General features: G+C 39.9%; 1 protein-coding gene across 5 annotated transcripts in view; it reads left to right on the top strand.

The window, feature by feature from the left end:
• Window positions 1–15,160, top strand: part of LOC127442891 (gastrula zinc finger protein XlCGF8.2DB-like) — a 295,005-nt gene that overhangs the window by 161,157 nt on the left and 118,688 nt on the right. The gene's annotated exons all lie outside the window — the stretch shown is intronic.

Below are 15,160 nucleotides of genomic sequence, written 5' to 3'. Positions count from 1 at the left end.
CCATACAATGGCATTCTAGGGAATTGTGTGCTTAGTGGCAGTTTGGGGAGAGCCCTTTTCTTTTCCAGCATGACAATGCCCCTGTGCACAAAGCGAGGTCCATAAAGAAATGGTTTACTGTGTCTGTTGTGAAAGAACTTGACTGGCCTGCACAAAGCCCAGACCTGAATCCAACTGATCATCTTTGGGGTGAATTGGAATGCCAAATATGAGCCATGTCCCACTGCCCAATATCAATGCCTGACCTCACAGATGCTCTTTTGTCTGTATTGGAGCAGATCCTTGCACCCTTGTTACTACATACAGTGTAGTTTAAAACTTACCCAGAAGAGTGGAAGCTGTTATTGTAGCAAATTGATGCCTGTGGTTTTGAAATGTATTGTTCATCAAGCTCGTATGGTGTCCACAAACCTTTGGCCACATATCTACCAGATGGCATTACCAGTGTCAGTGGTGTTTCTGGCTCACTTGTAGCCCTTTTCCACCGACATGGTTCGGGGATGGGTTCCTGGGCCAATGCGAATTCTTGAACTGTTCTGAGTGTTTCCACCACAGAAAAGACCATTCAGGGGCAGAAAAACTGGTTCCACACCGGCCCCAAAAGCTTACTTATTATTAACTTGGCCTGTACTGTATAGTGCTAAATTCATACAATTAATGAAGCTGGCGATGCTCAGAAGTTAACCTTTAGGACAGAATTCATTTTTAATCAGAGGGTCAGACTGAACTTTGCCTTTTATGCCTTTGCCTTTTCTGAACTTTGCCTTTTCCACTGAACATGAGAGTTAACCTTTAGCAGGACCTGTAATTCGGCATGGGTATTGCACACAATTTTAATAATTTCTGTAAGTTCCACATTCAAAATGCTGGGAATTCCCACAAACTTTTCTTCACCATAACATGTAGCGAATAATTAGTAAACCAATCCATACAGGTGAAAAAATAAAATGAATAATCTTGTCTGTATCAAACTGTAATTCCAGAGTAAATCAGCTGTATCATGATCCTCTCATATGAACGTCTGTTGAGTTTAGTTTCTCTACAAAAAAATTATTATTTTTCTAACTGTCGTTTTGATGTTTTTATGTTTACACAAATTAAAAAATTACTCTCACTGTAACTTTTAAATAGTCAAACTGGAGCAAAATATCAAAGATGGAGTGCACCTTTCTAGTTATTTCATTAACGATTAAATACGAATTTTATAGCAATAACATGCATTAAATGAAAACTATACTGATTGCGAGGCCACTGACTATCTTTCTGTGACAATCACCCTCCCCCACCCCTCCTCAACAGAGACCTTTTACCCAACCATCCTCTTGAATTTTTTTTTTTTTTTTTTTTACAAATGTACCACTCATTCTCAGTATTCCATATGCATATACACATACATATTATACTTTCTTGATGTTTCAGTTATTGACTTAATTTACATTTTAAATCCACATTGTTTCTTCGTCAAATAGTAAACTATAGCAAGTACAACACATTATGAACAGTATGATTTGGCTGTTATCATTTGGGTGTACTACTGATATTATCTAAGTTGTGTGTCTATTTAGACTTAAAACGTGCCTGAGAAAATATAGTCAAAGTCAGAAGATAACCTTAGCCAAATACATTTAAACTCAGTTTTTCACAATTCTTGACATTTAATCATAGAAAACATTCCCTGTCTTAGGTCAGTAAGGATCAGTCCTGATCATAACAGAGATGGCGCCGGTGTATGTGGCATGCCATTTGTTGTCCTCTATGTCGTCTATGTCATTGGCACTTTTATACTCCTTTTTATGTCAATACTACACTGGTTTATGACCGATTAACACTGCTCGACATCTGCAACACTGTTGCCGATTTGGCTAAGTGTGATGGGAGTGGACCTGGCCTCTGCCCTCCGCCTCTCCTAACTTACCTCCCTGCACACCTGTGTTGGCGTCCTGATGATTTTCCTCGGATGAAACGCTGGAGGAAGCGCGGCAAGCGGGGAGGCACCGCTGTTAGACTGAAATCCACTGCATCGCAGTGGGCTGGTGTGCTTTTCTCGCGGGATTTAAGCTAGTCTGTGGACGCTGTGCTGTTCGGCGCTTGCTGGAGATACCACACCGGTGGCTTCGACCCATCACACCCGGCTCCCCCTCCGAGTCTGCCTGTTGTATATCTCCTCGCATTCGTCGAGGCGGAGTGAACTCCCAAAACCTTCGACCGCTGTGCCGAGCAACACTCCCTGAGAGTGATTCTTTGCTGCTTAAAGTGGCTTAGATCAGCGCACGGTCTCTAAAACTTTTATCCTAAATGACTTTTTTACCTCTGACTCTCTGGATTTTTTATGTATCACGGAGACCTGGATTAAAGTTGGCAAGCGTTTTCTGAGCTGGTGCCACAGGATTGCAACTTTTTAAACTCCCCTCGGATTTCTGGCTGTGGTGGTGGATTAGCGGCTCTCTTTAAAAATATCTTTCACTGTCACTCACCACCTACTGGGGCCTACCGCAGTTTTGATGTGCAATTGTTTCAAATGATTGTGGCAAATCCTATAGTCTTTGCTGTGGTGTATTGTCCTCCTCAGCCAAATAAGGACTTTTTAAATGAATTCTCAGAATTTGTGGGAGAAACTGTCAGCATGCACGATAGGATTTTAATCTTGGGGGATTTTAATATTCATGTATGCTGTACCTCCAAGCCTCTATCCAAGGAGTTTTTAAATCTTATTGACTCCTTTGATTTTGTACAGTGGGTGAATGGCCCCACGCACACACAGGGTCATACCCTAGACCTGATTTTAACACACGGGCTATCTACCTCTGATATTGAAATCAGTAGTTCTTTTTTTTTTTTTTCACCAAATTTGAAATGCCCAATTCCCAATGCGCTTTTAAGTCCTCGTGGTCGCGTAGTGATTCGCCTCAATCTGGGTGGCGGAGGACGAATCCCAGCTGCCTCCGCATCTGAGACCACCAACCCGCACATCTTATCACATAGCTTGTTGAGCGCGCTCAACTCACCACGCGCCCCACCGAGAACGAACCACATTATAGCGACCACCAGGAGGTTACCCCATGTGACTCTACCCTCCCTAGCAACCAGGCCAATTTGGTTGCTTAGGAGACCTGGCTGGAGTCACTCAGCATGCCCTGGGATTCGAACTAGTGAACTCTAGGGGTGGTAGGAAATCAGTAGTTCTAATTTGTCTGATCATATGCCTGTACTGTTTTCGGTGCATCTTTCTGGCCAAACTATCAACACTCCGTCTCTGGCACAGTGGACTCGTACATTCACATCCTGCTCCAGGGAAGAGTTTTCTGTAGCCTACAATGAGGTCTGTAATTCATTAAACTTGGAATCCTCACTACACAACTTAGATGCTGATGAACATCTAAGTTTGTTTAACTCCACATGTGTAAGCATTTTAGACTCTATTGCACCAATGAAGTATAAACATCATAAACCTAACCCAGTGCCTTGGCATAATGATATTACTCACTCCCTCAGACAGACCTGTAGAAGAGCGGAGCGTAAATGGGAAAATTATAAATTACAGGTCTCTTATGAATTCCTGAGGGACTCACTTTCTGCTTTTCAGAAGGCTGCCAATTCTGCAAAGTGCAAATACCTTTCTGAGTTAATCACAAAAGACTGTCATAGACCTAAAATCCTTTTTCCCACTATTGACTCTGTTTTAAACCAGACTGTAAATGTTTTCCCTGAAACATCTGTCTCTCTCTCTGTGAAAGCTTCTTGAGGTGTTTTGCTGATAAGATTATTACTATAAGATCTCAGATGATTCCTTCTGTGTATGCCTCATGCAATGTTACATCCTGTTTTTCTACATGGCCTGTTTTTGAGCCCATTTCTTTGCAAACATGTAAAGACATTATTGACCACCTAAAGCCCACCATGTGTCCCCAGGATGTCATTCCTCCACGCTTCTTTAAATTAATCATTGATACTGTTGGACCTGGGCTACAGTCTGTCATCAACAAATGCCTATACACTGGTACTGTCCCTGATTGCCTTAAACATGTCACTGTGATGCCTTATCTTAAGAAACCTAATCTGGATCCCACTTCCCTGACTAATTTTCGCCCCACCTCCAATCGTAAATTTGACCACATTACACCAGTCCTGATTTCATTGCATTGGCTCCCCATCAAATATAGGAATGATTTAAAAATTGTACTATTTGTGTTCAAATCCCTAAACAATCTGGCCCCACAATATCTTTCTAAGTCATTGCACCCTCACAGACCATCTAGATCTCTTAGATCTAGTGGTCTTGACCTACTTACTATCCCAAGATCCAGACTTAAAAACAGAGGAGTCCGTGCATTTGCAATCGCCGGTCCCAAGCTCTGGAACAGTCTCCCGACTCATATTAGAACTGCCCCTTCTATTTTGGTTTCCAAAACTCGACTTAAAACTCATCTATTTTCTTTGGCTTTTAACCTTCCTTGAATCTTTTCATCAAGTGCATCTTAATGTTTGCTTGTTTGGTTTGTATACTTGTGACTGTATAGCACTTTGGTCAACCTTGGTTGTTTTTAAATGTGCTATATAAATAAATATTGATTGACTGATTGATTGATTTTAAGAATATGAAATGTCAGAATAATAGTAGAGAGAATTATTTATTTCAACTTTTATTTCAACTCACATTCCCAGTGGGCCAGAATTTTACATACACTTTGTTAGTATTTGGTAGCATTGCCTTGGGTCAAACATTTTGGGTAGCCTTCCACAAGCTTCTCACAATAAGTTGCTGGAATTTTATCCAATTCCTCCAGACAAACTGGTGTAACTGAGTCAGGTTTGTAGGCCTCCTTGCTTGCACATGCTTTTTCAGTTCTGCCCACAAAGTTTCTATTGGATTGAGGTCAGGGCTTTGTGATGGCCACTCCAATACCTTGACTTTGTTGTCCTTAAGCCATTTTGCCACAACTTTGGAAGACCCATTTGCGACTGAGCTTTAACTTCCTGGCTGATGTCTTGAGATGTTGCTTCAATATATCCACATAATTTTCCTTCCTCATGATGCCATCTATTTTGTGAAGTGCACCACTCCCTCCTCCAGCAAAGCACCCCCAAAACATGATGCTTCCACCCCCATGCTTCACAGTTGGGATGGTGTTCTACAGCTTGCAAGCCTCACCCTTTTTCCTCCAAATGTAACGATGGTCATTATGGCCAAACGCTTAAATTATTGTTTCATCAGACCAGAGGACATTTCTACAAAAAGTAAGATCGTTGTACCCATGTGCACTTGCAAACTGTAGTCTGGCATTTTTTTATGCCAGTTTTGATGCAGTGGCTTCTTCCTTGCTGAGCAGCCTTTTAGGTTATGTCGATATAGGACTCGTTTTACTGTAGATATAGATACTTTTCTACCTGTTTCCTCCAGCATCTTTACAAGGTTCTTTGCTGTTGTTCTGGGATTGATTTGCACTTTTCGCACCAAACTATATTAATCTCTAGGAGACCGAATGTGTCTCCTTCCTGAGCAATATGATGGCTGATTGGTCCCATGGTTTTTATACTTGTGTATTTTTGTTTGTACAGATGAATGTGGTACCTTCAGAAATTCATACAGGCTTGAGGGTGAGTAATCATTACAGAAATGTTATGTGTGGGCAAACTACCTTATAAAGTAATTGTTAAAGGTATTTGCCAAGAAGAACAATATGTAAGTCAGCACATGATTGCATCACGTCTTGCTGTGAAACATGTGACTGAAAAGAAGGGACATAAGACATACCCCCCCAAAGTGTGTATTAGAAGATCACTTCTTCATGCTCTGTGCTATTTATTTGTATTCTTTTTTATTTCATTTCTATTGCACATTTATGCCTCTTGTATTGATTTTTGACTGTTTTATGTTTTCATTTTAGACCTGAAGAAAGTCAAGAACAGAATGAAGTGGAGGAGAAACATCAGTATCAGAAACCTGATGATGTCGTAACTGGAGATAAATCTTCTAGTTGCTCACAGACTGAAAATAATTTATCACAAAAAAGAGCTCAAACAACAACAGGAAATTCTTTAATCTGCCTTCAGTGTGGAAAGAGTTACAAACATAAACAAAACCTCAGCAGCCACATAAATATTCACACTGGAGAAAAGCCTTACACGTGCCATCAGTGTGGAAAGAGTTTCAAACATAGACAAAACCTTTCATACCACATAAAAATTCACACTGGAGTGAGGCCTTACACCTGCCCTCAGTGTGACGGGATAGCTTGAAACTGCACCAAAGAATTTATACTGGAGAACAACCTTACAAGTGCTCATATTGTGAAAAAACTGCAGCAACAGTGGAAAATGCATCAAAAATTCATAAAAGAGGGAGTCCATAAATGTGCGCAATTTCATTTCCTCTGTCTTTTCTCCTGCCTTGTCTAAACATTCACATGGCACATCCAGCACGCTAAGCTCTCAACCTAAAGTGATGTCAAAAGTGCTTGGAGCGCTTATGTAAACAAAGACGTTTGCGCACGCCTGTTTCAAATAGATGAAAAGGTGAATTAGGACTTAGATTTTGGTCTGTTACAAGTACTAGGAAAAAGGAAATTTCCCCATCACCTTCCATCACGATATTCAGATCTGAAATGCAGGTGGCACTCTAATGCAGCTGAGCATTCACATTTGTCCACTGGCATTCAGTCTATTTTTTGTGATCCCACAAACTTTCCCTACTGTCATGTCAGATATCTCGGCCTCTGAGTGGACTAGAAGCTTAATCAAGGTGTCGTTGGAAAGCTGGGATCCTCATGATGATGCACCAATCAATCAATCCCCGATTTAAATCTGCCAATCTTTGTCTTAAATCTGTGATCACCCGATCGTGCCTAGATTCAGGGCCGATCTTTTTTGCAGCATGCAGGAAATCACACATACACTGCTACTCTTATTAATGAGCGCTTGCTCAGCCCTCGAAGCATGACAATGCAGTCACAGGAGGTTGAGTTATTGGAAAATAACTAAACATTTGCGAATTTACACTTTCCAGACATGCTGTAATTTAGAGGAATATTCGTTTTGTTTGTTTGTTTTTTTTTTTTTTTTTATGTGTAAATTTTCAAGAGTTATTTAGGTTTCCGACGAAAGGTCTTTCCACACAGAGACTATAAAAAATTAAACAAACTTTTTCACCCCTGTACCCCAGCACTGTTGCTTTTTTTTTTACAAATATTTATACTAGTTTCCTGCCTGTACCATTCAGCTGTCAATGCTAGAGATGCATATATTGAATGCTGTTAAAGCATTTATTTATCTGATTTGGCGTAACTGTTTCATTAGGTTTTTTCCATGTTTTTAATGCATTTTTAGGAATATAGATTGTGTTTTTTATACAAGTGAGACGAGTAAAGAGCACCTTTGCTATGTCCTATTTATATTTGCACATATATTTTGCAAGAGAATATTAACAAACTCCCAACCTTTCTTTTTTTATAATTTCTGTATTAATACCTGGATAATATAACACAAGGTACACTGATATAAATACATATGGAATAATATACATTAAAAATAACAGGTATAGTATAAATTATTATGCATATATTAAAAATAATATCAAAGAAAACACTGGCTCATGGTCTTTATTTAATTATTTCATATTTGTATCAAATTAAGGATTTCTTGTGCATGTTTAGAAATAGCATTCCTCCTTTACAGGAAAACATCGTGTTATATTATCTTTGCAATAAAAATAGAGGTGAGGTTCTGCGATTCGTTTGTCTACACTTGTATAAAATATTGTATGCAAGTTTTTTTTAAGGGATATTTTACTACAAGCTTAGTCCAAACAAATTGCTGAACCTGGCTGCTATTTTTTATGTGAGGTTAATATAGGCACAGTGATATACTAAATAATGAACATTAAGACCGAACACCAGATATAATATAAAATGAGGTATCACTCATTGCATAAATATTCTAAAAAAAAGAAAGGATGTATTTATTTATTTAATGCATATTTGCGTAAAACAGCACAGGAATACATTCCGGTATCTTACAATATAATATTGTAATATATTATAAATGTTCATATACGCTCTTAGAACATGCACAAACACTCACCAACCACTTTATTAGGAACACCTGTGCACCAGCTTATTCATGTGATTATCTAGTCAGCCAATCATGTGACAGCAGTGCAATGCATAAAATCATGCACATATGGATCAGGAGCTTTAGTTAATGTTCACATCAACCATCAGAATGGGAAAAAAATGTGATCTCAGTGATTTCAACTGTGGCATGATTTTTGGTGTCAGATAGGCTGGTTTGAGTATTTCTGTAACTGCTGATCTCTTGGGATTTTCAGCCTCAGCTTTCTGTTCTTCGCTGACAGAAGTGGAACCTGACATGGTCTTCTGCTGTTGTAGCCATCTGCCTCAAGGTTCAACATGTGTGCATTCTGAGATGCTATTCTGCTCACTACAATTGTACTGAGGGGGTAACTGAGTTACTGTAGCGTTTCTGTCAGCTCAAACTAGTCTGGCAATTCTCCGTTGAAGGTGTTTCTGTCAGTTTTTTGTTTTGGCATCATTCTGAGTAAATTCTAGAGACTGTTGTGTGTGAAAATCCCAGGAGATCAGCAGTTACAGAAATACTCAAGCCAGCCCGTCTGGCACCAACAGTCATGCAACGGTCACTGAAATCACATTTTATCCCACTCTGATGGTTGATGTGAACATTAACTGAAGCTCTTGACCTATATCTGCATGATTTGTATGCATTGCACTGCTGCCACACAATTGGCTGATTAGATAATAGCATGAATAAATAGACCTGTGTACAGGTGTTCCTATTAAAAGTGGTCGGTGAGTGTATAAGCCGATTTTCAAAGCAGGTTTTTGTTTGCAGTACAAATGGTTCATGAACTGCAAATATTTGCCAGTTGATTAGCGCCACCAACGCACTGAAATGAGCAGCTGCAGTGTGGGGCATAAACATATGGGCTAACTGCTGCATATAACATGAAAGAGTGTGGCGGTGGTACTTAAAAAAAAAACGGTGAACGGTATTGGCCGATCTCTGGTAAAATTGGTAATGGTATCAACCTCAAATTTTCTGATCAGTGCACCACTACTCATGATGATATCTCCTCATAAATAATCGAAATCATATTTTGCTAAAGATTTGTATTTTTATTTTTTCATGCTTTTTCTGCTGGACTTTTTGTTCTGGGCATCAAGTGACATAATATTGGATTAATTACCCTGGCAAGCTCACAGACAAGTAGAAAATGTGATATGAATTTATCTTTTTGTTTATTTGAAAAACGTGTATTAATATTCCTACATCTCATATGCTCAGGTTTTTGGGTCTTGTTGTTTTAATTAGCATAAATGCAAAAGTTATGGAGGTTTTTTTTTTTTTCCTCAGTTTAGATCCTAAGCTTTCACATGACACCACATGTGAATATTTTAGGTCCAGGTACTTTTACATTTCAAGGGTAAACTTAATACACCATACTGACGGAGGCCTGGGTAGCTCAGCGAGTATTGACACTGACTACCACCCCTGGAGTCACGAGTTCAAATCCAGGGTGTGCTGAGTGACTCCAGCCAGGTCTCCTAAGCAACCAAATTGGCCCAGTTGCTAGGGAGGTTAGAGTCACATGGGGTAACCTGCTTGTGGTCACGATGAATGGTTCTCGCTCTCAATGGGGTGCGTGGTAAGTTGTGCATGGATCGCAGAGAGTAGCATGAGCCTCCACATGTGGAGTCTCTGCGGTGTCATGCACAACAAGCCATGTGATAAGATGCATGGATTGACAGTCTCAGAAGTGAGACTTGTCCTCCGCCACATGGATTGAGGTGAGTAACCATGCCACCATGAGGAATTGGGCATTCCAAATTGGGAGAAAAATAAAAAAATACACCCGACTGACCCTGCTGAGTTAACTGAAAATCAAATTGTTGTTTATTGACAGTAAACCATGTTAATATATAAATATCTTACAAAGTATAGCCTATCCAAGAAAATGTCATGGTTCAAGTGCTTTGGTTCAAGACTAAGTGCTAGCATATCCTTTTTTTTTTTTTTTTACATTAACATTTTTTTATTGATTCTTATATTAACACATAAAAGCAAGAACATATACAAACAGAATCAATACTTAACCCCCTCTATTACTCCCCCTCTAATCCTAAAATGATGACCCAAATTCTCAAAAGATCTCAACACTCCACTCTCATACAGATCACCGAGTGTCACAACCCCTCTCACAATCCACTCTGACCAACAGAAAGGGGACTTATTGATACATAATTTTGGGTTCAGCCATATGCTTGAGGCAACATTTAAATAAATGTCCGAATTAAATACTTTGGCCACTCTTGTCCAAATGTGAAATAACAGGGTATGACTTAACTTCTCCGGTTAGTTTAATAGAAAGACTTTTCAATGGTGAAATAGGGGCAAGGACTTCCTGTTCAATAGAAAACCAGGGAGGGGCTCTCTCAGGTGGAAGCGACCAATGAGCCAAATGCCTGAGACCGAACGCATAATAATAAAACAAAATCTTGGTTAAGCCTAACCCACCTTTGTCAATCGGCCTATGTAATTTGTTGGAATGTAGTCTGGGACGCTTACCATTCCAAATGAAGGACTTCACAATTCTATCAGATTGCTTAAAATAAGAGAGGGGGACATCTATAGGGAGTGACTGTAGCAGGTAGTTGAATTTTGGAATACAATTCATTTTAATAACATTAACCTTCCCAATCATCGATAAATGTAATGAAGCCCATCTGTCCACATCACTCAAACTTTTTAATTAAAGGGTCAAAATTAACTCTAACTAAATCAGACAAATTTGCTGGAAATAAAATACCCAAATACTTAATGCCCTGTTTGGGCCACTGAAAGGCACCCGGCTGAAAGGCAGTTACTGGGCAGTATGCAGTCAGAGCTAAAGCTTCAGATTTAGACCAGTTCACTTTGTATCCAGAGAACTTGGAAAAGGAATTAATAATTCTGAGGAGGCAAGGCATAGATCTAGTAGGGTCGGAGACGAATAATAAAATATCATCTGCGTAATGCAGAAGCTTATGTGCCACACCTCCCGCCAGCACCCCTGGAAAATCCTCCTCCTTTCTTATCACGGCTGCTAATGGTTCCAGTGCAAGACAGAACAATAAAGGGGAAAGAGGGCAACCCTGCCGAGTGCCCCTAGCCAGAGTAAAATAATCTGAAATTAATTCATTTGTTTGTACCACTGCTACAGGGTGTCTATAAAGTAACTTAATCCAACCAATGAATGTACTTCCGAACCCATACATTTCCAAAATCTTAAAAAGATAATCCCATTCTACCATATCAAACGCCTTTTCGGCATCAAGTGAAATGGCAGTGACCGGAGACTGATCATTCGCTACTGACCACATGATATTAATGAAATGCCTAATGTTATCAGAAGAGCTGCGGCCCCAAATAAACCCCACCTGATCTATATGTATAAGAGATGTCATAACCTTACTTAAACGATTAGCCAAAATTTTGGACAACATTTTTACATCTAGCTGGATCAGGGAAATTGGACGTTAACTTTTACATACACTTGGATCTTTGTCCTTTTTAAGAATCAGACTGATCCAGGCTTGTGTCATAGTTGGAGGAAGCTTTCCGTTCTTTAATGATTCCGTATAAACTTATAATAAATGTGGAGCCAGTTCTGTAGCACAAGATCATGTGTTCAGCAAAACCATACAGACCCCAGCCAACAGGCAGAATAACAGAAAAAACATGTAGACTCATTCACAGAACCGTCTCGAAGGTGTGATCCTCCGCAAAACAAACTCCAGCTAATATAAAGCCGTTCAGTTTCCTCGGACAGACAAACAATTGTTCAGTGAGCCAGCTGTTATGAGTTCAACAGTCTACTGTCCCATAAAAATACTCCACAAAAACAAACTCCAGCCAACAATGTTATCGCTTTATTAAAGAAAGGTACAAACAAAACTTATAAACCAACCACAGGTAAATCAGATATTTGGCAATGTGTTAACAAAATGTGTTTTTCTCTCTCTCTCTCTCTCTCTGTCTTACCTTTTTTTACAGGTGGGAATTGGAAAAAATAGCCTATGACACCAGAGCCGGCAAGAGCGTAGACCTCTACCTGTGGGATTTTGCAGGTGGGATCGGGACAAAATCTCGCTGGAGCGGGTCTGAAAAATCACACCTGCTCAGACCTCTACCCTCGGCCAAAATCAAGTTATTTGGAGTCTGATAGTGTGGCACCAGCTTAACCTTTAGTCGGGAACCAGGAACCACTACTTCAGGTTGCACAGCAGCTCCAGTCTCTTTTTTCCATTGTGTCTTAAATAAAATATTACTTTCAAAAATGTATTGTGAATGGATTGCTATGGGTTATTTTTGTATTTTATTTTTGCCTTAGACAAACATGAAGGCATAATCATTTTAAATTAAAATTGTGTTGTAGTGTCAACTTTATTTCTTTGAATAAACTTTTTTTTTTGTGATTTCACTTGTTTAACTCGACCTGTACTGTTCAGCACTATAAGAATACTTTACAAGAGTAATGAAGCTACCCACTAGGACACAATTCAGTTTCAGTCAGAGGGGTGGGTGAAATTTTGTTGCCTATTCCAGGATAAACCAATGAACATGAGAGTAACAAAATTACATTTTTGGAAAGAAAAACTCTGTTGCTTCTTACCATTTCTTCCTTTTATTGCTTTTTATTTTTTCACTTATTTTATATGTGTATTTAAGACCTACTGGAAGTGAAAGAGGAATGTGAAGAACTGAATGAAGAGGATCAGAAACCTGTTAACTGGAGAAAAATCTTATAGTTGCTCACAGATGGAAGTGAATTTAAAGCAAAAAATAATAAAAGCAGAAAGTTCTTCCACGTGCCCTCAGTGGGGAAAGACTTTTACAGAAAAAGGAAACCTTACGAATCACCTAAGAGTTCTCACTAGAGAGAAGCCTTTCGGTGTGGAAAGTGTTTCTCAAAACCAAGTGGTTCGCGGTGGTAGACCTGAAAGACCGCGTACTTCCACATCTCAGACTAAGCCCTGTACTGGGGTAGGTGCTCCACATGTGCTGGTTCCCCATTGGTGACCCCATGTGAAATATCTTCCGCTAAATCATTTCCCTGTGTCTTCCTTGGACAGAGGTTCCTCTGCCCCCGGTCTCCATGTTTGTAGAACTCCTCCCCCGTTGGGTAGGACCTACCATGGGACTTCTCCACATGACATACTTCCGACAAGACTCGGTAAGACCATGTGACGTATTTCCACTCGAAATTGCCCCCCCCCCCCCGGGCGGAGTGTGGTCTCTTGGGAGTGACACCCCCCCGATGTAGACACTTATGGCCCACAGCCGGTAAACAAAATTCCACTCTTTTTGGGGAGGGAAAAGAGGCCACGGCTGGGTTAGCCTGTCCCTATTTGTTGGGCAGTCGACCTGTTCCCAAGGGACCGTTGGGGGAGGTTACGTGACAGCCTGGTGCGCTGGCTACGAGGCACACAGCGGTCTGCCCGTCTCGCAACGCCAGTCCACGTAACACAGTTCAGCTAGTTGTGGCGTTTTGTATTGGGACACTTAGTGTCACTATATCGACACAACGTCAAGTGAGTGACAGATAGGGAACGTCCTGGTTACTTTCGTAACCTCCGTTCCCTGATGGAGGGAATGAGACGTTGTGTCCCTCTTTCCACAACACTGAATTACCCACTGAAATGGCCGGACCTTGTCTCGGCTCCTCAGCACAAAACCTGAATGAGTGGTTGCATACCAGCTCCTTTTATACCCGTATGTCCGGGGGGGTGGCATGCAAATTCCACTCGCCAATTCCCATTGGCCTTTTTTCAAAAAGCAGTGGTGTTTAGGGCTCCCAAGAGTGACCCCTATTGTCACTACATCGACACAACGTCTCGTTCCCTCCATCAGGGAACGGAGGTTACAAAAGTAACCAGGATGTTTTTCTCTCTTTGTGGAAAGAGTTTTTCACAGCTGGGTGATTATAAACTGCAGAAAATACATACAGGTGTGAGAGATTATGTGTGCTCTGAGTGTGATAAAGCCTTTTTCCAAGCAGCTTGAAAGCTCACCAAAGACTTCATACTGCAGAAAAGCCTTACAAGTGATCACATAGTGGAAAGAATTTCACTCAGTTCACACCAGAAACAGTTTTGAAGTGGGGGGCCCTAAAACAGGCTGGTTGTGACATCATCACAACAACATTAAGTAGTCAGTATGCAGAGTGTGTTGTACACCCAATTTATACCAGACCAGCTTCCAAGATTTTCAGAATCACTGTGATTATAATTATTTATCTATATAAATATTAGTCAAAAACAGTCCCCATACGCAGTTCGAATTTAAAAAGATTTAAATCTGCTTCCACAGAGAGAATCTATGTGCTTGACATTATTTTCTGTTTACACAAACCGTTGCTCAAACATTTTATTTTTTTTTTCCTCAACAAAACGAAATGCTGTCTGTTAAGCCATTGATGATGATACTACTAGAACACTGAATTGGTTCAGCTGTGGGATCTTGTGTATGGGTTCCTACTCTTTATGTATCTATTAAATCAGTCTCAATCAGAGAGTTTTTTTGTTGTTTGTATCTGCATTCAACAACTTTACGCATGTACAGTTTGCTCTGTGTTTTATACCATTTTTAAAGCAGCATATTGCATTCGAAATTGTGTGACTTGAAGAGTTAAGGGTTGGAGAGCCAGGAGCCTTTGTAGATCAGTGGTATGATGGTCCAGTCAGACATCTGCATTTTTTCACTTTTCTTTGTGCAATGGACAAAATGGAATTACAGTCCTTTCCAGGAATATACTGTAATGCCTGTTGATGTTTCTGCTTGGGGACTTGCTATTGGCTGCATAATTAATGAGGTAGGTCTGTGTAGGTTTTGGAGAATGTTTGGGGTTTTTATTAAATAATATTTAAAAGTAATTGGGTTATAGTTATGTTTCAAGTTCAGCTAAATGTTAAATGTGTTGTTTTATGTTATGAAAAGGGGTTCTTTTTTTAGTTACCCTAGTTGAGATTAGTGTTGTGTGATCCTGTGTAACTCTGTGTAAGATTTTATACAATATTTAATGTGATCATTATGGGTTATTAACAGTATTTTTAAAACTCACTATGTTTGGTCACCCAACTTTCTTCCT

The sequence above is a fragment of the Myxocyprinus asiaticus genome, chromosome 6 (assembly GCF_019703515.2).
Source record: "Myxocyprinus asiaticus isolate MX2 ecotype Aquarium Trade chromosome 6, UBuf_Myxa_2, whole genome shotgun sequence".
NCBI classification, from domain to species: domain Eukaryota; kingdom Metazoa; phylum Chordata; class Actinopteri; order Cypriniformes; family Catostomidae; genus Myxocyprinus; species Myxocyprinus asiaticus.
Note: the sequence above shows the minus strand (reverse complement) of the source record. Positions and strands in the feature narration are given on the sequence as shown.